Source organism: Podarcis cretensis (genome assembly GCF_951804945.1).
Source record: "Podarcis cretensis genome assembly, chromosome: 7".
Taxonomy (NCBI): Eukaryota; Metazoa; Chordata; class Lepidosauria; order Squamata; family Lacertidae; genus Podarcis; species Podarcis cretensis.
Window position 1 is genome coordinate 63,774,038 of NC_137176.1, and position 27,433 is coordinate 63,801,470.

Consider the following 27,433-nt stretch of genomic DNA (forward strand, 5'->3'; position numbering starts at 1 on the left):
ACCATTGCAATGACACTGGACAAACATAAATAAGTAAATTCTTGAAAAGTTACTGTGCTTCAGTTTGCATTTTTTAAATAATATTTTTTAACAAATGTCAACAAGAGTAATACAGTTTAGACAGTGTTTAAAATATCCAGGGTGATGGATAGGCTATGATTTAAAAATTTAAAACCCCTTTGATTATATCAATTAATAGTATTTACAAACAAGGTATCACACACCATTCTGCTTTTTGAACCAAACAGGCAGCTTACAGCATTGGCTTGGATCCTGACTTAGTCATGCTTAGTCTGTTCTAAACATGACTATGTCTGGATCCAATCCACTGCAGTTGCTGCCATTGTTAACTCACCTCTCTCCATATGAACTGCTCCAAGCTCTGCAAACATCATCTGATACCCTTCTTTCTTTTCCCCTGTCCACAAGAGCTCCAGAGGGTTGCGACACGAGGCCTTTTCTGTTGTGGCTCCCCATCTGTGGAATGCTTTCCCCAGGGAGGTGCAGCTTATGCCTTCATTACATATCCTTAGTTGCAGGGGGGTTGTTCTTTTGTTTGTTGTTATGGTATGTATATTTGTGTTTTTATATTGTAAATTGCCTTGTGATCCTTAAATTCAGCTGTTTTAAGAGCAAATTTAGTACGGTAGGGGGCTAGGATGTACAAATAGATCAACACGGATTGCATCACTCCCCTTGTGGAATGTTTGATCCAGCACTGTAAAGCCCTTAACTACCCTCCAATATATGAAAATATTCTGCACCAATCTTTTAGAATATTAATTCAATTTTCTACTGGTTACCACTTACTTAAGGAGATGTGGCATCTTCAAGTCTGAAGTCTAATATTGTTATCGAAATGCTGGATAATTTGAAGAGCTGGGGCTCCCTGCTCATTCAAATGAATAATGTGATGCTAATGTCATTACCCATGCATTCTGTTAGGAGTAACTATGCAACAAGTACGCTGCGCTAAAATCCTACTGCATAACACAAGTTTTCACTCATTTTATGCATGCACACATGAAACATTTACATCCATAAGATATCTTAATGATCCTCTTCTCCTCCTCTTCTCTGTATGGTCCAAAGGAAGAGATCTATTTAATGAAATGCATGAAGTCATCTTTCTGTGTTTAATTTCAAATCCCAGGGCACTGTTATCTCGGTAGTTCATTTTCATGAACTAATTATTCTTTAATAACTCTTCAAGCATGTATTTACAATAAATTAAGCTTGAAATAGAAAAGACTAATATAGATAAAGTCGTTATCAACCATGCTAGAATACGAGTTTTGTTTCTTCTTCTCTGTATCCTGCCCTGAAGCCTAACATTCTTCCATGTATATCCAAAGCCATATATAAGACAATAAAAGACAAATAAAATGTGCCATTTGATGCATGCCACATGGAGGAAGCAAACTTTCAGATTGTCCTGTGACCATTAATGTACAATTGTACCTTGGTTGTCGAATGCCTTGGTACTCGGACGTTTTGGCTCCCGAATGCCGCAAACCCAGAAGTGAGTGTCCCAGTTTGCGAATGTTTTTTGGAAGCCAAACATCCAAAGCAGCTTCCAATTGAGTGCAGGAAGCTCCTGAAGACAATTGGAAGCCGTTTCTTGGTTATCGAACCATGCCGGAAGTCGAACAATGCCGGAAGTTCGACAACCAAGGTACCACTATAGTTTGCATACTGTGTTTTATAAGAGTTTTGAGGAAGGAGGGACATGGTTGATGCCACCCCAGTTCCAGCCATCATGCGTTCAAGGAAGATGTAGCCATGGGAAGCTAATAAGTTAAAATGGAAGTTCAGAACAATGCTATTTACACCTTGTTCCTAACTCCCACCCCTAGCATTTCTCTTTGAAAGTAGAGAAGAGATACAGGGTCAAATGCTAATTTCCCACCCCCAGGGCAAAATGATATGCCCTATCTTTGCACCCATGTGCGAGAAAGCATATTGGGAAGCAGACGAAAAGGCAGGAGGGTCTAAGTAGCACCTCCTACCATACTGTGGGGAGGGGGGATGTGGAATGGTTCCCAGTTGCAAAAATCAAGCCCTATACATTATCCTCTCAGCTTACCCAGGCTCAGTTCAGTAATTAGTAATATAATAAGATAAGCATAACTAATGTGTGTCTGGGGTAGAGACAACACAGGTAAACTATGATGTGTGGGTCTGCTGCCAAGCAATCTGATTTATTCATAGGATGGAGGTAGCCCCTTCTTTTGCAATTGCAAATGTACCTATCAGTGGGGGCAGTGGAGATGTCAGCGCAAGATGTGTTCTTGTTACCAAGTACTATAGAGAAAATAAGGCTGTCACTATCTTGCTACAGTCAAGAAAGCAGTATTCAAATTTCTAAGTGGGGATAGAGCAGAGAAAATTACTGTAATCAGGAAGAGAGGAGATAATGGTTAGAATATAAGTTTTAAGTAGGCAAATGTCTGAACTAAACTTGGATTAAGGCAATTTTTCAAGTGCTAATGGAAAGAGATTTCCACATTCTCCACATGAAAGATTCTATTTGTAAGGAAAATTTGCTGCTGAAAGAGCTGCATTTGTATACTTTATGGCAGTCACAGGGTGATCAGTGAGAATACGTTTGAGGAAGGATGCAGAAATCATCAGTTTCCATCAATTAGTAGAGCACAGAGTATTAAACGAATAAATGAGTGCCGCAGATAAGTACAGCTTAGCAGTTCAGAAAATACACGTGTTAATAAGAATTATACTTAATTCTCAGCAAGCAAATACACTTAATGCTGTAACTGGCTATAAATTAAATGATCTCTAAATAAATTCCTTTTGCTATTACTAATTTTTTATTTTACCACAGATTTTCTACCAAACTGCTGCTTCCACCGCATAACACATGACAAGCTGAAAGTACATTTTGTGAGCAGAAACATGTTTCGTTGACTGAAAAATTAAGGTCCTGGTTTTTATCAAGGGCTTAGCTATACAGATCAACCAGCATCAGTGGAGACTGTGAAGGTATGTCTGGAGCAACATATCTGGACACTGCTAACTCCCATGCAGCTGCGATAACATTCAAAGGAGACCTCAGACATGTAATAATCAGAACACAGATACTAGTACATCTAATTGCACATGGATGGGTAACAATCATGCAAACCTATATGTGGGTATGTTGTACAAACAGGCACCATGATAGCACTCTGAAGAAATTACTCAAGATGGTTAACAATATATTCTGCATACGTTGATGCATCTTGCAGAATGACCAAGTCCTCAAAAACACTTCTGCTTACATGGTGTACAGTCAGTAGACACTGTGCTAATAGTGTGGATATATGCACAGACATTAGCGTGAAATGAAATATTCTTATGGTCAAGGGAAGTACACAGCATGCATACTGAAAACGTGTTTAGGCTGACTGAACGACGACAGAGAAAGTTTAAAAATTTGATTTGCAGAAAATAATTTCCCCCCTCAAGGGGGTCATGAACATGATTATCCTATTAGAAATAAAAGAGAAGCTGTCTCAGAAACTGAGAGGAGGAGGGAAAACTCTTGCTTCACCTGAATACCAATAAGAAAAACGAGCTAAAAATGTTACAATTCAAGCTTTAATAATAGCTGGTTCTTTCTCCAAATGAATGAATGATTGCAGAAAGGAGTGTATGTTTAGAGTGAAGCAGGTAGAGAGGTTTGCCTGCACAGATTTCTTGGGGTTCTGGAATAAACCTTCTACAATGTTATTTGGATTACAGATTTACACCTCTGTAAAAGCCTCTCAGGCATCTTTTCTGTCTTATGAATAAATAATATGGTGCCCTGGAAAGCATTGATCTAATGGGGGAAATCAATGTGTGTCTGGCATGTGATAGACTTTCATTCAGCTGAAGTCTGTCTAAAATTTATAGACCAATTTTAATGACAAAACAAGAAAAAAAAACCAACACTTTAAAAGGGATGCTTTAAAAGCCTGCTGCTGGGGCTGCACTATCTGCAAGAATAATTATTATTTTCAAAGTGAATAGATACACTGATTGCAGAGTAGTCTGTGAATAACTGGTGGATAGATTTCTAATACTTAGCACAAAGTAAGTGATAGTAAATGAATAGTAAATTCTCTTGACTCTTGGATTTGTTTCAGCGAACATCAATGTAATAAGCTGATTGTCACTGCATATGGCTCGGATGAAAACTAAATCTGCCAGCTAATGCTAAAATGGTGTAATTTTTAAGTGAAAGGTCTGTCCCTTCAATAAGGTGAAACAAGCCCACCTGAGATGGCGGAAAGTGAAGGGTATCAGATTCATATATATATATATATATATATATATATATATATATATATATATATATTTAAACTTACATGTACTTCAGCGTTTCTAAAATTATTCACCAGCAGCAAATACTGCCTCCTTCAAGATGGCTCTCTGGATGCCACTATATAATGCTTGCAAGCATCATTTTAGGAAATGAATTACCCAATTATCTTTCTCCCTTTCTTCCACATGCTGCATATACAGGTGTTGCGTTAATGATGCAGCACCTGGCACAGCCTTCCAGATGCATCTCTTGTTGCCAATCTCGACAGCTATTTTAACAGCACAAGCACCGACTCTGGCAGAGAGGGATAAAGAGATGGGCTTTAACTAGGCAGCACACATGTGTGCAACTAAAGCTGGAGCAAGTTTGTAAATGAATATGGTGATGGTAATGGGTAATGGGGAGGGGGAGAGATGTGCTTGTGAGAACACATGGCAGACCTTCTCCTTCTAATGCATGCACCACAGCAACTCTTTAGAGCAAGAGTGGAGAACCTGTGGCCCTCCATATATTGGACTAGAATTCCCATCACCCATGACCGTTAGCAATGCTGTCTGGGTCTAATGAGCGATATATAACATGATCGCTAAGAGATGTAAGTGCAATCTTTCCAAAGAACAGGTAAAACGCAAAGCACATAAACGGTCCTATGATTACAACTAGAACATGTCACAGTACTCCCATCCCAAAATATATGTACTGCCATAGAGCTCCCTGACAAGCGCCTCTAACATAAAGCCTTACACCCTGGAAAAAAAGTGTTATCAAGAAGCAGGCAGAAAACAGCAGCTGACATGCTACAGCAGCTCAAGCAAACAGATTGTAAGAGATTGGGGAGATTTTTTCCCATTACTGAAGCAGTTCTGCTGATGTGGCAATGATTGCTTAGATCTACTTGGCAAGATCAGGCAACTGATAGGATAACACGTGAGACTTGTTTCTAAACAAAGAAAACTGAATGATTACAACGGGACAAACTTTTCCATTGTGTCCAGAACTTTGATTGACATTATTAGCCAGAGCCTGCCCCCAGACCGATTAACAACTGGGACTGGCTGGACCCTATTTCCAGGGGGTGGATCCTGATCTGCTGGACCCAGTCCAGAAGGTACTGCCTCCAAAGTGGCAGCACCAAAGGGGAGCCACTTCAGGAAGCTGACTCAAAGGCCACCCTTCCAAGATTTTTGCTGGGCTTGGATGTTTTGAGGTTTGCCTGGATTTGTGTTTTATTGGAGGGGGCGTGGAATATCTGGAGACAGGCTTTGGTAGGTTATGCCCTGCTCTGATTGAGTATATGGCAGGCATCCCCAACCTGCAGCCCTCCAGATGTTTTGGCCTACAACTCCCATGATCCCTACCTAACATCCCATGGTCAGGGGTGATGGGAATTGTAGTCCAAAACATCTGGAGAGCCGAAGGCCTGGTATATGGGATCAAATGGGGGAAGCTGGTGGGTCTGAATTAGTGTGGTCATGAATAGGGGAGTATTGATAGAAAGTATTCCAGTAAAGGGACCCTGGCTCAGATGGTTAATGTCTATATGCCATGTTTCAAAGTTTCTCCCACTCTCAGGTTAGGTGGCTGCCCTACCAGTCCCTGGGTGCCGCTTTTGAATTCCAGGTTAATGCAGAATAACATATCTCTTACTGATTATTTAACTGAGGATGTGGAAGCTAACCTGGCATGTATAATCAAGATGTGGGTGGAGAAGACAGCAGCTGCCTACGTCCATAATCCAACCTGCCTCCAATGCCCTATCATTCCTCACCTATGTGGCATCCCGACATCTTAGGGACAGGCACAGAACAATCCCTGTTGTCTTCTCTCAACCAACTTCAGAACCTCTTTATTAAGTCCCAGCCACCACCTTAAAGGCAAAACCTGTAAAAATAAAATCAATGCACATTGACCTTTCGTGTGTGGAGGGGAGGCTGTCATGCTGTGCTCACTGTATATAAGAGACACAAGTACCAACAACTTTGATTTTCAGCCATTTCATATATTTTGAATAAATGCACACACCTTTTCAGAATCTGGTCATTTCTTCTTTTCACCACTTCCAGACAGATGCTGTTGCAGCTTTGCCCCATAACAACTTCCTTCCGGCCTTGCTATATACTCCTGCTTCACATTTATTGAAAGATGTGAAGTACAAAGCAATTTCTCTACAGCTATGTGTCACTTTGATAAAGGTGGCTCGTTTCAACTGGCTCTGAAGTCAGAACCCAATATCTATATCACAAAATGAAATGATCTTTGCCCTTCTTACACTCAGCACATTTCACTGAAATCCTGCCCAAAATCTCAACAGAAAATAAGAGGCATTCATTTCTTCTTGGTTGTAATGCGATTTCTGCTAAGCTCCTTGTGGGAGACAAAAAAGCTCCTTTCATCAACAATGCTTTTTAGTTTCTGATAACAAAACCATGCGCTAATTTCATTTTTTTTTCAATTAGCAAACCAAGAGCTTTACTTGAGCCTCAGATCAAAACCCAGAGAAAAGCGTAGGTCGTGGTCTCCTCCATGGGTAAATGATGTACTAATGCAGAGGTCAACACCTTTCTATATTTCTCCCCAGAGGAAGGGGGGTAACATGATTAAAATGCAAATGCAGAATATTGATACCCCTAGGACTAATGTTTGCTAGCTAAACACGTTAACTCTGAAATTCCCTCGAACCCATGTTAATACTTGTGTGATTCTTTCAATTTAAGCTTTTTTGTGGAAACGTGTTCTATTGTTTCCAATAGGATACCATGTACGGTAATACTTGTGAAGATCAAGACAACTATGGAACAACTTTGCATGGCAGTAGAGCTACTCCACCAAAACGTTTTGCTCAGTACCGTACTGCACTGCATACTGTTTTTGATTATAACTAGTCAGACCTTTTGACCTGATTTATGGTGTGTGTGTTATGTCCAATTGCTTGCAAGCACATACATTATTTTCACTGCACTACAGCCAAAATATTTAGGATTAAAGTGTTTGTGAAAGGGCTTGTGGTGGTGTTCAAAAGCTGATGTTAAGCTTTAGTGGTGTTCTTTCTTTCTTTCTTTTTAGTGTAAGTTAACACAGCACATGAAGGATATTAAATCATAAGATAAGCTCGACAAAAGCCACATGTAATTTTGTTGCTGCATTTAATTGCTCAGAATAGGAGCCTCCATAAATTGTAAATGTCTATATAACAGACCCCCAGGTTGACCTCCAGAGAAAGTAAAAAAGCAATTATATAAATAATCACAGAGCAGTCTCTGTAAGTTGTTGTGATGTTGAAATTGATCTATAATACTGAAAAATGTTTCTTCCTGGCAAGAGAGTGGGAGGTTCTTACAAACCTTGGCACGTGAATTAGTAGAAATGGGGAAAGTGGGAGTGGGAAAGAAGAAGGGGAGAAACAGTAAGTCATTTTTTTTCAAAATCCAAATCAAGGCAATACCTTTATTAGGACAACCAAGATATAACACAATAGTGGGTAAGCGTTCGAGTTCTCTAGGAGCCAAGGAGTCTGCATCTGATCAAGATGGAATGTAGAAGAGCCACAGCACTTAATGGAGTCTCATTTAAATGTAAGTTGTATCACCCCACATTCCATCCTGAGACTCCATCAGTGAAGTTTTTTTCTCCCACAAGGTTTTTTTTAATAATCATCCAAAAGCTAAGCACCTTTAAAGTCCTAGTGATTTCAATAGAAAATATTTAAGGGCAAGTGTAGCCTTCCTTTAGAAATCAATGGAATTTTATAGTGCCCTCCATGTTTTTAGAAAACAAAAACTCCCTAGCTTGCATTAGCATAAGTTCATAAAACTTACAATTAATGCACCTTCTGTATTGATGAAATATAGTACTCTAGACAGATTGGAGTGTTATCTTCAGTCCCATATGAAAATTACATTTCTCTTCCACTTACATTTGCTATGCACTGCAATAAAACATGAACAACTCTGCAAAATTAAATCAAATTTTAAAATAAACCCACTTGAAATGGTTCCAAATAGTGTAGATGGAACATGCTCAGCCTTCCATGTGAAAAGGGCTACAAATAGACTACCCTCCTGGAGGTTCTAGTACTTAGCTCAGCATCTGGGGTGAGGGATGAGTCCTGCTTTCAACTCTGGCCCAGGTTAAAGCTGATTGTAAAGTTCTAATATTTCATCGGAATCAGGACAGCCCCATACTGTCACATTAATGCATTCTGGGCTTTTCCAGAGAGTATCCATATTTTTGGTTATACAATATTGCATGTCAAGGTCCCATGACCATCCCGTTCCTTGAGGATTACATAACTAGACAGTACACAGTACGCTGGGTTTATGGGATCAAATAAGGCCACAACTTTGTTGGTTAAAGATATGTAGGCTTTGGCTATAGGCCATAGGATAAGCCACTGCATATTTCATTCCAGCCCGTCTACTAGCAGTGTCTCTAAGGGTGAAGCCATCTGATGGGGAACGCCCTATGACCTATGTCAAATTGGGGCATCCCCCAAGTGGTTCCTATCAGAGAGGTGGAATGGCCCTGGCCCCTATCTGGGACAGGAGCCACTCCTCATGGATCCTTTCAACAGGATACCCTTACCCATGGAGGGGAATGCGAAGGCTACAACCTCCCCTCCACTCAAGATCTCAGCTTACCCAATGCCTATCCACCAATCGAGCCATCACCAGCTTGCCGCTCATTGGGCAGTTGACCCGCACCCAGAGGAACGCCCATAAGGCCCTGCCACCATTGGTCAATTTGGCAGCGGGGAATGAACTGGCCTAAATATGCAAGAACAGCTATGGGCCTGCTTACAAAGCTGCTTGTCGGGGAAGGGCAAATGGAAATGCCCTTCATCTGAGGATCACAGGATGGTTTAGTGTTAGGAATGAGAGTGGTCAATTACAGCACACAGGTTTCTTCTAAGTCCATCGGGTATAGGCTCCCCCACCTCAGATACAGCATTAGAACTCTGTTCTGGTGACACTATCTAAATAAGACATCCCGAATGCTTTCAAGCCCAATTCAAAGTGCTGGCTTCGACTCACCAAAACTCTTTATGGCTCAGAACGCCAATATCTTCTGAACACCACTCCCGGTATAAGAACTAAGGGTCAAGTTGGTTCATACTGGGAGTGGTGTTCTGAAGATATTGGAGTTCTGAGCCATAAAGAGTTTGGTGAGTCTAAGGCCCTTCTCCAGGTCCCTTCTTTGAGGGAAGCTTGGAGAGGGACTCTTTAGTTGTGGCTCCTCATCTGTGGAATGGTTTTGCACTGAAGTCCTCTGGCACCTTCACTGACATCTTTCTGGCACCAGGTAAAAGCCTATTTCTCCCCCTCTCCCCCGTCAAGCTTTTGATGGACTGAGACAATTATTTTTGCAGACAGTATGGTGCCAAAACTCCCTAATGCTGTCATTGGAGGCAGGTTGATTTACAGTGTATACTTTTATGAATTTTCTGTATTACAATGCTAATATTACAAGGTATCTGTGTTTCCTTTTCAGTTTTTAAGTATGTTGTAAGTTGCTTGGAGACCTCTGCATGACCAAGCAACTAGCAAGTCTAATAAATAATAATAATAACCCTGACTTGATCTATGTAATAGGAAAATTTTCAAGTACTGCTTCAATTCTGCAATGTGTCAGAATAAACAGGGGGAAAGAGATTGCGTGTGTGTGTGTTTAGATCTTTCATGGCATCCCTTTTGCCCTTTTGTATCAACATATTGGGGGCAGGGGAAGGTGGATCACATCTAAACAGCAAAGAAAACCTGGCATGTGTGTTTTGATTAGAGCTGGGGAAGTCAGCTGTTTCACACATATCAACATCATCACCTGCCATTCCGAAAGGAATAGGTGTTTGAGCAATAGCTCACTGTAATTATTTCAGGCCTTTTACATTCAGAGGCGTCTCATAACTCCTCCTAGTGTGACTCTCCATCTGTTGCAAAACAGATCACACACAACTAATATAAAAACTCCTGAGCCAGATGGGAGCACCGTGAACATTCCCCTTCTACTGTTTGTTGCTTAGATGTAGTTCAAACACATATCTTAGATGCGTATTAAACTGCCATTTTGTGCTTTCCCCTCCAGCAAATATAAAAGGCAAGACATTGGAGACAAGTCATTCCAGTACATTTCAAAGAGCTAAAAAAAATAACTGCAAATTTTTAACTTAACAAGCAGTTTCTGACATACATGAAAGATCACTTGTGTTGTTTCAGTAGGACTCACGCGTCCTTGCTCTACAATATTTTGGCTCGAGAAAAACAATTCCTCCATGAAAATGACAGGATTTTCTTAAACCTCCCCTTTAAGCAAAATTATACATGAATGATTTGAACACAGAAAGTACACCACTCTCTTTTGCAAAACTTGCTTGGAGTCAGAAATAACTTCCTTTCCTTTCCATACACCAGATTACAGACAGAATTAAGAACAGTACATCATTAAATATTTTCACAGTATCCCACATCCATTGGGCAGCTACAGGGTAACTACACCCTAGAACTTTGACTGTCACATCAGTAGAAGTGTCATTAGGTAAAGCGACCCCTGACAGTTAAGTCCAGTCGCGAACAACTCTGGGGTTGCGGTGTTCATCTCGCTTTACAGGCCAAGGGAGCCGGCGTTTGTCCACCTCCGCAGACAGATTTTCTGGGTCATGTGGCCAGCATCACTAAGCCACTTCTGGCGAAGCCAGAGCAGCGCAGGAAATGCCATTTACCGGTACCTATTTATCTACTTGCACTGCGTGCTTTTGAACTGCTAGGTTGGCAGGAGCTGGAACCAAACAACGGGAGCTCACCCCATCGCGGGGCCTCAAACCTCCGACCTTTTTATCGGCAAGTCCAAGTGGCACAGTGCTTTAAACCACCACACCACCCACATCCCTTAGAAGTGTCATTACTTCATTATATACCAGCCTTCACCAAAGTAGGGCCTTCCAAATGTTTTCCCATCAGCACCAGCCGGTTTGTTCTTATTTGCCCTTCCTCCACCACTAATCACAGCTACAAAAGCCACTTTCTGCTAAAATAATATGCTAGGGGGTCAGCTACACGTAACTCTGATCCCTAGACACCTGCACTACAAATGAGCACAATAGAAGAATGATGCCCCTCATATTTATCAACTGAATGAACTCAAGAAGACACAACATTTAGGAGATATTGCAACCCTCAGGCTGGTAGTTGTTACTACTTTTTAATCCTCCTGACAGAGTCCCCATTCCTCCCCCATACCTTCTCAAACTAATGGATGAGGGAAAGCTGTTTGGCATTGTGAAACAGAATCCGCATTAAAATTCTCTGAAAATGAAATGTGGCAACACACAATATTCCCATTAGACCAGTTTTGGATTTAACAGATAAGCTACTCCATGTAATCAGCAGGGATGGATGCAATATACCATTGCTCTAGTTTCTCATGGTATAGAAATAATAAAAAACAGTTGCTAGAATGTTAAGAAAGAAAGAAAAACACCACAATGTAACAGATTAATGCATCATCAACCAGAAAGAGTAGGAAAAACAAAGTTGCTTTAGTAAAATCAAGTTGCTTAGCTCACAGGCAATTTCTTTAAGGCATCACAAGAATAAAATGAACTATATCTCCAGCTACATAAAGCTTAGCAAAAGCAAATGGACAAATATGGCAAAAGAATGCAGCAACAGCAAAAGGAATGAAGTTGGACAGTAAGTGAATATTTACATTTCATCCAGGAATGATACATGGAGCACCCCAACTACCATGTGTCAGGGAACATAAAATACACCATCTATTATTGATAACATTTCATTCCTAAGCTATCTATAGCTGTCTCAGCTGTGCTGAGGTAAAGCTAGCTTGAATTATTATCTGTTACAAAGGAACAGCGATAGCTTTATAAATGTTTCTCAATGCAGTTTATCTGACTTGCATCACTAGAACAGACTCTTACAGAGACAAAGCTACTCTATAATTTCTGTCTTTCTGAGACCTAGAAAGTAGTCATTAAAATAGCTGACTTAGCAATCGTTGGGGGGGGGGGAGGGCGGGAATCCAGGAATGTTTGCATTTTATCACGGGTATAAGATGTGTCTCATCAAAACACTGTCATCATCACATAGAACACATAAGGATTCCGGGACACAGTGGAATTTTTTGGCATGCACTGAGAGCAGCCATTTTGCCACTGAATGTTGTTCTGTTGCACAAACTTGTGTTGCTCTTATGTTTGCTGTAAATATACTATCACCATGAAAGGCCAAAAAAGTTAGCTAGCATTGACAATTATAATTAGAATTTCACCTAACAAAGGTAGGGTTTAAGAGAGGGAGGAAATTATGCTTAAATGTGAAAGTGTTTAAGCTACATATGTGTACACAGAGAGAGGAGGAGGAGGAGGAGGAGGAGGAGAGAGAGAGAGAGAGAGAGAGGAGGAGGAGGAGGAGGAGGAGGAGGAGAAGCCCTCACTTGAGCACTTACAGAACTATGTAAATCTTACAAAAACTGCACTTGAAAACACTATGCTGAATGCTAAGATAAAGTTTCTGTGATACCTATTTAAATAACAGAATGAAAAATCACTGCAACCTTTCCAGCACTTTGCACATGTTTCAGAGCAAATCAAAAGTTCCGACTATCCTAGGAGCTATGGAGATATTTTGTTCCTAGATTAGATTGTCAGCATGATATTTCATTCCTAGGACAGATTTCTGTCATTCTTTAAAATTTTCATTTAGAGAAAGGGAATAATCCAATCTGCACACACATGGGATTTCATCACAGTAATTTTCCTTAGGTATCGTCATCTTGAAGAGGAGGGCTAGTGGAAAATAGCCTTTTCTAATCAACATCTGCTGCTTTGCTCTCACATGTTTATTTATAATAGAGATAGTGGGTGAACAGTGTGTACCCTAAAAGTCAAGATTTCTGAAGCGTTCATTTTAGTGGCAGTTTTAAAGGACAGAATGAGTTTAAAAGGGTGAAAATACCACAGCTGTTCATTCCAGAGAGGTAGTTATATTAGTCTCTTGCAAAAGGAAAACAAAGACAAACAAAAAGAACATAGTATTGCACCATCCCCAAGATCAACAGATAGGTATTTCTACGCATCCTTTTGTCCACTTGAACTCTGATATACACAAGCTGATGTTACAATAAATCTGTTGGTCTTGAAGGCTTATGTAGATGATAGGGGATTTATTCATTATCCCAAGTAGGTACTATATAAGACGGCTTTCCAGATTTGGAACCAATTGCAAGCAGAAAACTGTCCTACTCTTGAAGATGCCACAAAACTGTGCCATAATCAATAGCGTGACAGAATGCCTGCTCTGGAACATTTCCAGAAGATATAACATTTATTTTCCCCAGCTCGAACATATGCGTATGCAAAAATAAGTCTCTGCAAACAATCACATTTATCAGCAAGGTCCAAACCAAAGGATAGAAACAGGAATTTGCACAGCGACTCATGAGACGACTCATATGGGTAATTTAAGGTAACTCACGCTCTTCAGTTCCACAAGATAGGGAAGGAAGGAAACATGCCTCAAATCAAAAGTTATGAATATTTTATAAATACCATCATGAAATATCCAGAAGAGCAATTCCCATTTTTTCCACCACTCTCTATCACTCAAGTCAGACTGCAGCAACCACCAGACTGCTGTCTGCAACCATGACATATGACAGATCATATTATGCCAGTTTTGTGCAAGCTTCAATAGGTTTTCTGGGTTCAGTTCTGGGCAGGTTTTAGCCTTTAAAGCACTAAATGGTATGGGATGCGGGTTTCTTAAGGAAATTCACTTCTGGGATCCCTCACAAGACTTCACCAATTCAGCTGAATTATTTCCCCCCACTTCTGTGCTGATGTAGTAACTGAAGTTCTCAGGAGAGCTGGTGAGAATAAGACAGATGCCTTGCCAAGGTGGCTTACAATGATTTTACAGCATTAAAATCAGTTTAAACAGATTATGGTCAAAAGTATAAAGTGGGTCCCAAATTATAACTATATATCATTGATATCAAAGGTCAAGGTAAAGAAGTGTGCCTTCAGCATACAAGGAAGACTACATGATGAAGATGCTAGATGCATCTTCTCTCACTCTGTGGGGAGAGATGTTCATAGTTTAGGGGCTGCCACAAATAATGTTTTGTCCTGAGCTGTTAGCTCTCAAGTTTCTAGGAGCAGTGAAACTATCAAGAAGGCCTCCTCTGTCCTAGAGGGTCCATAAAGAAGGAGACAGTCTTTTGGATATTTGTGGCCTATGTTATCTAAAGCATTAAACACTAACATGAGCACCTTGAACTGGGCACAGAAGCAAACTAGCAAACAATGCCGCTGTTATAACTCGGGTTATGCATGTCCTAAATGGATCATCTAGTAAATATGGCTCAGAAGAGAAAGAGGCAGATCTACATTCAGTACAGTAGCATTTCTTGCTAAATGTATGAACTGTGGAATATATATTGGATGCAAGCATATGAGAATCTGTCCAAGTACTAAATTTCTCTTTTGTCAAAGAATGGGAATGTTTGTTGTTTTGCAAAAAAAATTATTTAAAAGGTTATATACCCCATACTTTACATCCTATATGGATGCTAGATTGCAGCAGCTATCAATAAGATTCTAAAGCAATAAAAACCAGCAAACCATAAAACAAATCAGCAGCCATGTTAACAGACATTAAACCTGTAGATAACTCAATTCAGAAAACTTTTCTAAACGATGTCTTCTTTGATGCTTTAAATGTGTTTAGAGAAGTAGTCTGTGAGACCTCATGAGACAGAGAATGCTGTAGTCCAAGCACCACCGATGAAAGGGCCTGGCAATGTGTCTCTATGCTCCTCACTTCACACAATGGAGGCACATGGAGCAAGACCATCCCCAAGGACCATAACAAGAGGGTACAGGTTCATGTGACGGGAGGTGGTTCTGGAGGTATCCAAATTGCAAATCTTTTAGAGCTTTGAAAGGTGAGAATCAGAACTGGTTCCAGAAACAAACTGGGAGCCAGTGGAATTGGTGTCATATAAATGTAATGAGATCAAATAGAGGGTATCCCATAAAAACAGCCTATGGTATTGTCTCTATTTTCTTCTGTGTTCCCCAAGATTTCTCTAAAATGCACATTTTACTTTAGAGGCTATTCCAGTTGCCAAAGTGGCTTCGAGTTCTTTTCAAATGCTGCTGCATTTGGGGTTAAACTCATTAACTCACCCCCCCCTTTTTTTACACACACATGGTTTCCTCCTCCTCCCCAGTTCCAGCCTTTTGCAGACATACACACAAGCACCACAATCCACTTGCTAGGGGATCATAGGTTCTGCAACCACTGCCATACTACAATGGTCCAACTATAAGCCTTGACTGACTGTGAAGTGTGACATGTTCCCATTACCATTACAGTGCCATCACCATCTACAAGCATTTATGCCCAAATAGTCCCACTGAAATTAATGGTACCCAAGGCGCTTACAAGTAAGCACTTAAACTAAATGGATGGCAGGCTGTGGTCTATGCATTTTGTTACAAATATCTGTATTCCCTTTGTCACAAACAAATGGGTTTTGAAATCATGTTTGTATCTTTATTCCAGGAAGTCAGATTATATTTAAAGCTATCATTGGCTGACACTGAGGATGGAGATTTGAAAGCTTATCTACACAAAAGAGAAACATGAAAGGCTGAAGGATCACCATACACAAGTGTCATTTTATATACAGTCTCAGGCTGTCAGGAAAGCCTATATAGGATTTGACAATGCCACCGACACTAAAAATTCTTATCTGTATCACAAAGTTATCGGGATCCAAGTCTTTTCTAGCCCTTATCTGACAAGGCAAAGCACCCAAGGCAACCTGAGTTTTTCCTTGGGGAAAAAAATAATAGACCATACATAATTTAGAAGCTCACATTCTGAATAGAGCTGTAAGTGCTTTCTCCATTTCTAAACTGGCTAATGTGTGCATAATTGGAATTACTGACACATACAGACTTTTAACAAGCTTTTGTAAGAAGCTTCCTTAGTTAATACTCAGGATAGTTGATCAGAAGATAGAATCATCTGCTACTAGTTATTTTATAATAAAACAAATTTGGCATTGAGAATTGTTGCAGTAATGGTAAAAGGTTTTATGATGTGTGGGGTTTTTTTTTGCAAAACCTTTATGAAATTCTTCTAATTTTTAAAAATAAAGTTAGAAGTAAATAAAATTAATTTGTTATATCTCATCCATCTATCAAAAAGATGCCCAGATTGGCATACAGCAAAATCAATAAAAATGCAAGTACAGCAGCCAGCTTCTAAAAATAAAGAACATAATACAACCAAAACACACACACACACCCTTCCAGCAGTAAGGGTAAGAAAAAACCAGTAGAATAAAAGTTCATTAAAAGTGTGCTACATTCTGGTGAAAGACACATAAAGAGGCAACCTGGCAAATTTCATTTGGGAGACTATTCCAGTGTCACACCGCTGCCAGAAATAAAGGGCTCGTCCTTCACGTTTATATAGGAGAAAGAGGTCTCAAAAGCAACGCCATCCTAAACTGTTTAGGGCTTTAAATCAGCATTTTGAACTGGGCCTGGAAGCAAATAGTGGAGCCGATGTATGACTGGATATAAAATTGGAGTTATATTCTCTGACCTGCAAGCACCAGACAAAAGTATAACAACTATCTTTGGGACCAACAGAAGCTTCCATGCCATCTTCGAAAGCAGACCCACATAGAGTGCATTATAGTAATCAAGCATGGATATAACTAAAGCATGGATGCTTTGCTCAAGCAAAGTCTGCCTTCTCCAAAGGCTGCAGCTGGCATATCAGCTAAAGTTGATAAAATGCACTCCTAACCACGGCAGCTATCTAAGCATTCGGGGAACATGATGAATCAATGAGTATTTTTCTGCTTTTTTGGAGATGTACTACCTCACCTAGATCGACAGCATTCTTGTATGGACCTCCATCTTGTCTGGATTAAGTATCAGTTTGTAACCTCCTGATCTGAGGCACCAATTCCTAGAGTTAAGAATAGAAAGAGTGGTTTGTAAAATATCTATACTTGGAACAAGGAGTTTGCACAAACTGCCTTGTAGTACAGATCACCAGGCCTCCAAACTTCAGTCAGTTTAATTAATTGATTGAAGTTTTAATCACAGATTAAAATTTGCATCCCAATTAATCAGTGGAGCTGACTACAAGTAAGGTCTGAGACTTGAGACTCTTGAAGAACACACAGGCCCTGCAATACACAGAATGAAGAAGTGGAGAAAGCTTAAAATAAAACAAACAGATTTTCTTCCAGTATATACACATAGCCTGAAAGGCAAACAATGTGCTTTCCTGCATCATTCTGTTACAACAATATAAATCCCAGGCAACTTTTAAAGCAGCATCTTCTGCACGGTTGGTGAGAGGGAGGGAAGCTCTTACAATAAAGCAATAATTACACCCATATTTACACTGAACCTCTAGCCTTCATGGATTTTCACCTGAAGTTACTCAAGTGGCCACCAGTCTGGTCAATCACCAACCCCACCTCTGATAGCTTTAATCAGCCCAGAAGGGCAAGGGTCCAGAACATAGCTGTCAACTTTTCCTTTTTCTTGCGAGGAATCCTATTCGGAATAAGGGAATTTCCCTTTAAAAAAGGGAACAGTTGACAGCTATGGTCCAGAGGGCATACGGTCAGAAACATTCTGGCCCAGCTTGCCACCAATCTGCATCACCTATAAGTGGGATTTGCACTCAAAACATCAAGGTCTGCAGAGAGATGGATGATTTTATCTTCAAAGCACTTCCCAAGTGCCAAGCACAGGGCTAGCAAAGCCTCTTGCGCAATACTTCCCAAGCACCCACAACTAGCATTGACAGGTGTCGATCACCTGACATCATAATAATATCAGATGATTGACCAGTGTGTACCCCTGCCTACCCATCAAAGCAGGCCTGCAGAGTTGATGGGAGATGAAGGTCTGGGTTGCTGAGTGAAAAATATTCCCTAGCCCTGTTGCATATTCACAGACTTCTGAGGGTGATAAGTATAGGAAGCCATACTGAGAAACCTCTGGACCGTGACAGTAACATTTGCTTATGCTTAAAATGCAAGTTTCCCACAGGCATCTGGTTGGCTGCTATGAGAACAGGATTCTGGACTAGCTAGGTCATTGGCCTGATCCAGCAGTCTCTTTTTATTTGTGCCTTTTTTCAGATCCTCAGGAAACAAAACTTGACTGAGAATTTGTATTGTGTGCACTTATTTTACTAATTTATCATCCGAAAGGTACTCAACAGACCAAACACATTTTCTACAGGCTGCACTCCTATATGTCAGTGAAGGAATTTCAATTCTAAACAATGTATTTAAAAAGAAACACTTGTGGCAATGACTTTCAGTTAATGTAAGCTTACGGGGATACAAGTGACCAAGAGTTATCTCAGTTTATTATCATGTTGTCCTGAAGTGCATGGACTCATAAACAAACAAACAAAAGGATTACTGTGACTTCACATGCAAAATATTTTCCTCTCTTTTCTCCAAACTTTTATTTTGTTATTGACTAAAATAAATCATACACCAATTATCATAAGCATATTGCCAAGTAAAAAGAACACTCAGAAAAAATGCCTGCAATGATAGCTATGTGGACTTCAAGGAAACTTGACTACCGATCATCAGCTATGGTCCTAAATTCACCAAGTTTGAACCAACTTCCCCTGAAATGAGCAAAATGATGCACTGGCTTATTTTAAATGTGGCCTAAAGAAACTGTTGTCTGCCACTTCTAATTGAAAAATTCAAGAAATAAAATTTCCCCTTGCAATTTTCCAATCGTTCTAGTGTCCAGGTTTTCTTAACATTCTGATGTGTGAATGGTGTGATTTCCTGGGAACAAACAGCACCTGAATACCACCCACGGCCAATAAAGAGATTTCAGTGGAAGCCTCTTGTTTGAGCAAAACAAAATCACAACTCTCTTAATATTTTCTCCTTACATTATGAATTGTTTTCCCCTTAAAAGGCAGACTCCAGATGGTGCCGTCTACCAAATTAAAATCATTTTAATGGCTGGTTAAATGTGGAGCTTAGGTTACTTAATGGAGTCCTTGGGAAACTGATGCAGGAACTAACCCTGCCCCTGCCCCCACATTGTCATTAAAACGCCTTGCAATTAGATTTATGCAGAGCACTGGGTTTTGAGATGCATTAAGAACTAGGCTGCAGATTAATTTTTCATTATATGATTTTTTTTTAACAAAAGGAATTAGAGAAAACCATTTATGTGCATTTTTTGGATTAAAAAGATCTTTCTAGCTTTTTAGTCATGCAAGCAGTTCTTGTGACTTACTTTGGCTCACATTCTTTGCAAGATCTGTTGACAGCTGGTTGCACAGCAATGCTCTGATGGGAACATTTAGGATTCAGGTGTTTAAATTCTAGAACTTCAGGTGTAGCCAATTCTGCTTACAGAGCTGAAAGTAACCAAGACTTTTATCAGTTTAATATTGTGTTTTCCTGAAGTGCGTGGACTTGTAAACCATAGGAATAATTGGCTTCACATGGGAAATGTTTCCTTTCCTCCATTTTTAGTTCTATTTCATTACTGACTAGAACTAAGTATGTATGGTTTTATACTGTTAGAATAAAAACCTTCTGGGACAGCTTTTTATAATACACATATTAATTGTAATGACAAACACTAATTAAATAAATAAAATGGAGAGTTGTTAAAGACATTGGACATTCTCCAAAATATATCCTTGCCTAGGCAAGAGAAGCTTTAAAAGGTATTGCTAGAACACTATGGCAACAACAAAAACGCAGCAGAATTTGATACAGCATGTCTACGGCTGATTACAGTAATACCTCTGGTTACGGACTGTCCTCCTTGTGAATGCTTACGAGCTCCGCTAACCCGGAAGCAGATGCTCCTGGTTGCGAACTTTGCCCTGGGATGCAAGCGGAAATCACGTGCCAGAGGCGCGGGCACAGAGGGAGGCCCCATTAGCGAAAGCGTGCCTCAGGTTAATAAAGGTTTCGAGTTGAGAATGGACCTCTGGAACGAATTAAGTTCGTAACCAGAGGTACCACTGTACAGTAAAGGGGAACACTGTCTTGATCCTAAGAACAGTTGCTTGAAATGCTATGAAACCATTATTTCGAGTGTGATGTTTTGAATTGCTTGACCACATAAGTCGCTGCAAAAGACTAGGCCGCAGGAGGTACACATGAAAGGAACCCTCGTGCATCCTTAGAGGTACAGTTTCGTGATAGTATTATACCACTACTTCACCACTGTGTTTGCTTGGTCCCAGGGCTGTTATCCTGAGAACACTTTGCATTGGCAGAATCCCAATGTGATACAAGGTTATTAAGGTGTACTCATAAGAATTTCACCATTATCAAGTGGAAATAGCAAATAATATTCCGTAAGATAATAAAAAAAAAACACAGAGAGAAAGCCCAAGCAGATCAAAATGATACTATGGCATTAACTACAAAATGTATTTTTTAAAATTATATATATATATATATATATATATATATATATAACAAGAAACAAGTGTTTTCCTGCTTTTGTTGTTCAGTTGCTCAGTGTTACATATTTAATCAGTTCAAGTATTCAGCATCACTGATGATATATTACTGTGCTTAAAGCCAGATCCCTGGGTGACAGATCAGAATGAAAGGTCAAAGAGCTCTACTATTCAAAGCATTACAGTTCAACCACTTATAAATCACTGGCTGTGTGTATAGATAATTAGGTCTATTAGTGCTGTGCAGCTGAAAAGCTTTTCCGTTGCATGAGTTGCTAAGGGTTTGCCCCTCAAATAACAGTGGGATTATTTACCATGGAGGCCTCCACATGCACACATATGCCTCCACATTGGAAGCGGCTCTACTCGTGTGCACACAGAGAGGAGCAACATTCTTCCAGTGGCAATCCCCTGTGCCTCATGGAACTTAACCTTGGAAAAAAGCATGTGAGGGATTGCAGCTGAGAGGGAAAGTGGAAATGCTTCCTAGCAGCAACTGTATGTGCTGGTTAGATACAAACAGATGATGGTCAATACATGGCAAATGTATCTTTCCGTCAACTCACTGGCTCAGTGCATACAACACACACAACCACAGTTAGAAGTGCAAGGAAGTCACACACAGGTGGAGGGAAGACACAGGGCAAGAAATAATAAATGGATAACTGTTGGTACATAATGAAATGGGAAAATGTGAATTTATAAATATAATGTATATGTATCATTATGTAAAGATTTTATATATGTATTGCAACACTAATAACAAATAAATAGAAAGAGGGGGAAAAGAAAGAAGTGCAAGCCATGATGTGATGCTTTAATCTGTGTTAAGTTCCAAGTGTGCACACTAATTTGGATTGAGTAGGAAATGGAAATCCTAGTTGGGGAGGGACAAAACAGGTCAATTTCTGTTTCTCTCAGATTTTCATTTTTCCAGTCTTTTCCAGTTCTCCAGATTTCCTCATTAGCTTCAATTATTTTTTTTTAAAAAAACTTTTAATGAAAATTTCTCACCATTTTTGCAAGAAGTTTTTTTTTACTATGTATCTTTATATATGTATTTCCCCATAATATAATGCATTTAAAATAATAATAATAATAATAATAATAATAATTAATATATTGTTGCATGCTGCCCCAATCTCCAAGTGGTGAGAGATTCCAGGGGTTCCAGGGGCTTATCTAGGGTTTGGTTTCCTCAGAATGAGGGACAGCAGAGACTGTGGTCTTTCTTCTCCCATAGCCACAACCTTGGATTCAAGCAGAAATCAGGCATGGCTCTGTCAGCTGCCCAGCCTGCAGCTTCTAGTTCACACACACAACTCAACTCTTTCATTCAAACTAACAGACGTTTGAGGGATTAGAGTCCCCCCATTTGTCCTTTGGCACAGAGCCACTTCCTTTGTTACCTTGATGGCCCATACTTGGGCCATTACCAATAAACTTACTTGGCAATTTGAATCCCTGCTGGATCCAGAAACTGGACAGACATACAGCCTATCCCCACCCCTCAAACTCACAATGCTGTGCATTTATTTGCACACTGTAGCATACACGTTTTTGTGTATATGGCTGGAGAGATGCATTGCAAAATTTAAAGAAGTACAAATTGTCCTTGCTGAAGAATGAAGGCTCAAAGGAGGATTCTGTGTAATGTTCAGACTGCTGCAGTACATATGCAAATCACTAGCTTACGGCACTTCAGGCAACACACATAATTGATTTCAACAACAAATATCTAACTCCCAGAGTTTCAGATGTTGATCCAGCACTGAAACACACCCTTGCTATCCCATATAGAGAAATGGGGCAGGCTCAACTTAGTGCAGCAAGTCTTACTACATCTGTTCTCTCCTTCTCTGGTACCTCTTGGTGTCTCTGCCCCCTGAGAAATGGGTGAGCATCTGACAGCACAAGGGCAGGTGGCACAACAGGCACCAAAACGCTGACGGCTGTGAAGAGGAAGATGGGGACGGAGAAGGAGGTGGGGTTCATGGCTCTCATCATGGAGTCAGGTAAGGTGAGAGACCAAGTTGAAGGGACTCTTCCCCCCCCCCCCCAAAAAAAATCCTCACTATCAAGTTGCTCCAATTCCAGCAGATCTCTGGTCCCTGCTGGAGCCTTCCCCTGGGTCCTCAGCAAACTCTGCACCCCATTCCGCATCATTAGAACTCGGCCAGCCCACAACACAAATGACACAAATTTGGAAGGATTGTTGTGTTTCAGTTTGCATATTGTTTTAGAAATTGGGCAAATTTGCCTTTGAATGCAAACCGAATCAAATTTCTCCACCACCCCAAAATCCTGAGCACACTTGGGATTAGTTAACAAAAATGTAAAATGGAAGAGACTGGTATAGAAAACACCCGAACAAGGAGAGCTCCTTTGCAACTGGTTATTCAGACTTGGCAGCAATCCATTAGGTGCCACATGATCTATGATCAGATAATCTGGAAGTGAATAATCCCACAGTGCTAGAGTAAATTGCACAGGCTGGCTATGTACACCCACTTGTTCTCATCACATGCTCCTTTTCTCGCTTCAGTATGGATTTTCGTCCTTACTAATGAAGTCTCCGCCCCATCCCAACTTCCCAGTTTAAATGTCACTACAGACCCCAGCTGCTTGTATCGCAACCGACAAACTACTCAGAGATAGTTCCATTGAAGCTGATTGCATTGCATGAGATCACAGACAAAAACTGCTAGCAAACAGCTGACACCCCAATGCATAACCACTACTGCTACACCTCTCATGTTGCTACTTCCAAGTAAGAATGCAAACTTGGAAAGCGTAAAGGATGCAATCTGATTTTAGAATTTTGATGCTAATTTTTGGCACCTAAACAAAAACAGAGACTATGAGACCAAGCGATCTGAGGTTGGTCAGCTAGTTTCTGAAGATATTGTGCCATGCATGCCTCTCATCCAGTGGAATCCTGTACATGCCTACTCAAAAGTAAGCCTCCCTGAGTTGAATTCCTGGTAAATGAAAATAGCTTTACAGCCGGTTTCTCTCCCCTTGACTACAGCTGCCCTGCTCACTGCAATATTATTATTCCACATTCCAAAGTGCCTCTCAGCCACAAGTATGTTTACAATTCTTATCTCATTTATCCCTTCCTTCACTTTAATTTAAACTGAGATTTGCCCTAGACCACCCAGCGAGCTGAGATGGAACATAAAACCACTACACATAGTCACAAACAGCCTGCTGCTACCACAAACGCTAGCTGATGTTGATTACCCAGCACCACAATCCTAAAACACTTGTAACTTGCAAGCTGTCACAGTTATTTCCATGGAACTTTCTTCAGTCCAAGTAATGCTGCTGCACTGGGACCGCAAATGCCGCTTAATATCGTGGGAGATGCTTCTCAAAAAGTATAACTAGGATAAGGCTGCACCTGCTCTTTGAATCACAGCCTAAAAGCTGCAGTCCCCTAAACACTGGTTTAGAAACATTATCACGCAGCAGAAATAGCAAATCCGTGAGATTCCTTTTATCAGTCTGTTATTCCCAGGCTATTTGTGCTCTCCTCCTGCCTCTCAGAGTACTGCTCTTTATTCCTTCCACCCTCCATTTAGGAGCTCAGCCCACCCTTGAAAGTTGACATTACATGTATCTCCCCTTCCACCTGTTTTAGGGCTTTAATTTCAGCAGAGATCCATTCCTGGGTCCCTATATTCACCGACAGAGTCACGTCTGCCAAACCATCCTAAGGGAAAAAAGCAGTGCCTCTGAGCATCTGCAGAGTGCACTGTCCACACGGCTGGCTATCCGCAGCTAGGCACCAGCACCACCTCCTCTCTCCCCTACACTTTCGGCTTTTCACGAAGAGTTCAGCGTTGCAGTTTCTCCCGCATCACACAGTCAAGGCTGCGACCCTTTTTTTCTCCACTTACCAGAGAGGCAGGTCCCCCAGGCAGTGGCGGCAGAGTCTTCCCTCTCTTTGGAGCTGGGGAGCTGTTTCTGATCCTTCCAGGTGCCGCGCCCCCGCCGGCGGCTTCGCGCACTGCAGCTCTAAGGCTGAGTGAGGACCCCACGCTCCGAAAGGCAGCCGGCTGAGGCGCCGAGTCCAAACGAGCCGGTCCTGGCAGCAGCGTCGAGCCCACAGCGCCCCACTTTCCTTCTCCTCAGCTTGGCTTAGAAGAGAAGAGAAGAATGGGGAGCGCGGGCGGGGAGGTGGTGCGCGTGGGAGAGCGCAATGGAGGGAGGGAGGGGGGAAGCGATACGTCGCAAAGACCAAACACAAAAAAGGCTTCCCGGTGGCAAGGGAGGCGCAGGGCTGAGGGAGAGAAAGAGGCAGCCCCAGAGCGAGCAGCTTCTAGTTCAGGGAGTCCCTCACACAGGCGAGGAGGAGAGAGAGAGAGAAACAGCAGCAGCAGCAGCGAGAGGAGGAGCAGAAGTGGCGCCGGAGAGGGCAGCGCGCGAGCATCGCCGGCAATGCGCATGAGCCCAGCTCGGCGAGGCTCAACACCACAGGCGCTGCTGGCGGCGGCCAAATGGCGAGGGAGGAGGCATTCCAGCCCAGGCTGCAGGCACCTTTCTGGCCCCCCTGAGAGGTTTCTGTCCGATTCCCTGGCCCGCAGCTTAGCCAGCCCCTGCTCTCTCGCTCGCTCGCTCTCTCTCGCCGGTGTCCTGCCTGCTTTCGTTTCCCTCTCCACTCAACAGCCCCCTCACGCTGCACCGTGTCGCCTTCGATAACGCGAGTCGCCGCGTTCAGACGTGCGCGGAGGAGGAGGAGGAGCGCTGACCCTCTCCTCAACTTTCAGTCGTGTCAACGTTCACAATGCCCGACGCCTGCCAGAGACGTCTGCTGTTGCTGTGGGAGGGCTGTGGGCCAATGGAGCTCGTCTGACGAGAGCGAGGCAGGTACACGCACACACACACCGAAGGGATTGCCAGGTCCTCAGCCTGGCAGACGAGAGCGGCGGCGGCATTTAGTGGGTCAGTGGGGCGAGACGTCGGGGGCGTCGTGGTGACCTGCGGATAATCCAGGGTCACGTGCTTTTAGGCATTATTCTCTTTATACTGTACATTTAGGTGATTAAATAGAGCGGGGGCGATCCCAACCGGGCAGTGCTGCGTCCCCGAGTGACGTGAAGTCAATGGAGATCTAGATTACACCGTGCCTCGAGAGAACATATGGATTACTGCAGTCTCCCTAAATGCAGTCTACCTAAATTGCTTTTGAATTATGGTGCCGGAGGAGATGCTTGAGAGTCCCATGGACTGCAAGAAGATCAAACCTCTCCATTCTTAAGGAAATCAGCCCTGAATGCTCGCTAGAAGGACAGATCCTGAAGCTGAGGCTCCAATACTTTGGCCACCTCATGAGAAGAGAAGACTCCCTGGAAGAGACCGTGATGTTGGGAAAGATGGAGGGCACAAGGAGAAGGGGACGACAGAGGACGAGGTGGTTGGACAGTGTTCTCAAAGCTACCAGCATGAGTTTGACCAAGCTGCGGGAGGCAGTGGAAGATAGAAATGCCTGGTGTGCTGTAATGTGACACGACTAAACAACAACAACAATTTAAATGGAAAAGGCACTGCCTGTCATTCCTCAAGCGGTGGAGAGGCCCTGTTCCCCAACTGGGAGATGGTTTAACTCGCTGTGAAAAGAAAAAGTTCAAACTCTGTCCCCAGCAAGCTTTCTCGCAGTTGTGGACAAACCTCCTGACGCATTTATTCGTATTGTCATCACAAAGCACCTACCATTTTGGAAGTGTTGCAGCTATGTTAAAAACGAGTAGAGAGAGTAGAAGAAAGCAAGCATTACAGCAGTTGTTCCTTCCATAGCCTATAGCTAGGGGCCATGTTGCTCTATCTCCTTGCCATGATGGGAAGCAGAAAGTGCATACTCCCAGAGTAATTACTACAGAGTAATTTTTTTAAAAAAATGGTATGGGTTTCAGAATTGGCTACAGGAAGAACGTGGTTGTGCCTCTGTTGATCATTGATAGGTGAGGCTGGAAAATAAGAAAATCATCAGCTCAGAGTAGCAGAGTTCAGAAGACTGATGTGCAAAAAATGTGCCTCTGCCACTAGACGATTTCCCTTTCTTCCAGTACGTTTTTCTTCTCGGTTTCCAGTATAGTACCATGGGACTACGCCAGCCATGTTACACTGCATATTTGCTACTTGATCTTGCAGCCATCAAACAGCAGATGTGGATTTAAGAACTTGCCATGAGCCTTTCTCAAAAGTGAATTCACAAGGGTGTGAGAGAGTTATACACAGATACAATCTGTAGGCAGATGTGGGAGTGATTCCCAGACCTGCAAAATGAATCATATAAATAATGTGTAATTAATAGCCTTTAACAAGTAGCATTTTAATGAAGCTGGATGGACAGTTGGATCAGCAGCCATACAACGCGGAGGGGCTTAATTCTGAGTAATCATACTAAGGATTGCTGTGTTAAACCTCTTTTGGCTCCAATTCAGAAGAAAAGCCAGGCGGCAAAATGAAAGAGACCTGTTATTTTCTAGCTTAACTGAGGCTAGGATTTGAAAATATCTACTGGGCTGCTTTTTGTTGGCAAGGTATTCCAAGGTGTGTGGCTAAAAATAGAACTGGATATTTTCTTTCCCTTAGGCACTTC

The 27,433-nt window shown here is 41.6% G+C and overlaps 1 protein-coding gene and 1 long non-coding RNA gene across 6 annotated transcripts in view; one reads left to right on the forward strand and one right to left on the reverse strand.

Moving 5' to 3' along the window:
* The window catches only part of PAG1 (phosphoprotein membrane anchor with glycosphingolipid microdomains 1), a 95,660-nt gene extending 69,578 nt beyond the window's left edge, over positions 1-26,082 (reverse strand). For all 5 annotated transcript variants that reach the window (XM_079983162.1, XM_079983156.1, XM_079983161.1 and 2 more), the window contains exon 1: positions 24,732-26,082. The gene's annotated coding sequence lies outside the window, so the exon portion shown is untranslated. The remainder of the gene's footprint in view (positions 1-24,731) is intronic.
* LOC307219769 overlaps positions 1-27,433 on the forward strand; it is a 255,558-nt gene that overhangs the window by 52,035 nt on the left and 176,090 nt on the right. The gene's annotated exons all lie outside the window — the stretch shown is intronic.